The sequence below is a fragment of the Arachis hypogaea genome, chromosome 4, assembly GCF_003086295.3.
Source record: "Arachis hypogaea cultivar Tifrunner chromosome 4, arahy.Tifrunner.gnm2.J5K5, whole genome shotgun sequence".
NCBI classification, from domain to species: Eukaryota; Viridiplantae; Streptophyta; class Magnoliopsida; order Fabales; family Fabaceae; genus Arachis; species Arachis hypogaea.
Window position 1 is genome coordinate 94,796,357 of NC_092039.1, and position 1,889 is coordinate 94,798,245.

General features: G+C 31.3%; 1 non-coding gene across 1 annotated transcript; it reads left to right on the forward strand.

The window, feature by feature from the left end:
* Positions 1-339: 339 nt before the first annotated feature.
* Positions 340-443, forward strand: LOC112798575 (small nucleolar RNA R71). Its single transcript, XR_003200183.1, has one exon. It is a non-coding gene; the product is annotated as a small nucleolar RNA R71 (small nucleolar RNA).
* Positions 444-1,889: the final 1,446 nt, after the last annotated feature.

Genomic DNA, 1,889 nt, shown 5'->3' on the forward strand with positions numbered 1-1,889 from the left:
GGGTCATAAGCTTCTCCTTCAGAGGAGGCGTCTTTAGCTTGCAATCCAGTCAGACTCTGAGAGATCATATTGACTTGCTGAGTCAATATTTTGTTCTGAGCCAATATGGTATTCAGAGTATCAATCTCAAAAACTCCTTTCTTCTGAGTCACCATATTATTCACAGGATTTCTCTCAGAAGTGTACATGAACTGGTTATTTACAACTATTTTAATGAGTTCCTGGGCTTCTACAGGCATTTTTAGACGAAGAGATCCACCAGCAGAGTGGTCCAATGACATATTGGATAACTCAGACAGACCATTATAGAATATACACATGATACTCCTTTCTAGAAACATGTTAGAAGGACATCTTTTGGTTAATTGCTTGTATCTTTCCCAAGCTTCGTAGAGGGATTCACCTTCCTTCTGTCTGAAGGTTTGGACATCCACTCTAAGCTTACTCATCATTTGAGGTGAAAAGAATTTGGTCAAGAAAGCATTGACCAGCTTGTCCCAAGAGTTCAGGCTTTTTCTAGGTTGTGAATCTAACCATGTTCTAGCTCTGTCTCTTACAACAAAGGGGAAAAGCATAAGTCTGTGGACCTCAGAATCAACCCCATTGGTCTTAACAGTATCACAGATCTGCAAGAATTCAGATAAGAACTGATAAGGATCTTCTAATAGAAGTCCATGAAACTTGCAGTTCTGCTGCATTAAAGAAACTAATTGAGGCTTAAGCTCAAAGTTGTTTGCTCTAATGGCAGGAATTGAGATGCTTCTTCCATAGAAGTTGGAAGTTGGTGCAGCATAGTCACCAAGCATCTTCCTTGCATTGTTGGCATTGTTGTTATTTTTTGCTGCTATGTCTTCTTCTTTTTAAAAAATTTCTGTCAGGTCCTCTCCAGAGATTTGTGCTTTAGCTTCTCTTAGCTTCTTCTTCAGAGTCCTTTCAGGTTTAGGATCGGCTTCAACAAGAATATCCTTATCCTTGTTCCTGCTCATGTGAAAAAGAAGAGAACAAAAAGGAATAGGAATCCTCTATGTCACAGTATAGAGATTCCTTTATGTGAGTAGAAGAAGAGAAGAAGAGAAAAATGAGGTAGAAAGAAAATAAAGAGAATTCGAACACAGAGAGGAAGAGAGGGTTCGAATTTTAAGAAGGAGAGAAGTGTTATTAAATAAATAAATAAATAAAAAGAGATGAGAGAGAAGAGAAATTCAAAAATTGTTTTTATTTTAAAAATTAGTTAGTATTCGAAAATTAAGAAAGGAATAAAATAAAATTAGAGTTTAAAACAATTAGTTAATTAAAAATATTTTTGAAAAAGTTATTAGTGGTTTTCGAAAATTGAGAAGTGAAAAAGTAGTTTGGTAGTTTTGAAAAAGATAAGAGATAGTAAGTTTGGAAAAGATGAGAAGTTAGACAAAGATTTTGAAATTAAAATTTGGAAAGGATACGATTTGAAAAAGATTTGATTGAAAAAGATATGTTTGAAAAGATATGATTGAAAAAGATTTGATTTTTAAAATTAAAATTGATGACTTGACTAACAAGAAAGTAAAAGATATGATTCTAGAATTTAAAGATTGAACCTTTCTTAACAAGAAAGTAAAAACTTAAATTTTTTTAAATCAAATCCTTAATTGTTAGCAAGGTTTTCGAAAATATAAAAATAAGAAAAATATTTTGAAAATCAATTTTTAAAATCTTCGAAAATATTAAGAAGAAAAATGAAAAAGATTTAATTTTTGAAAAAGATTTGAAAAGATAGAATTTTTTAAATTGAAATTTTGACTTGACTAAGAAGAAACAACTAAATTTTAAAAATCTTTGACTAAGTCAACCCAAAAATTTTGAAATTTATGAGAGAAATAAGGAAACGATATTTTTTTATTTTTGAATTT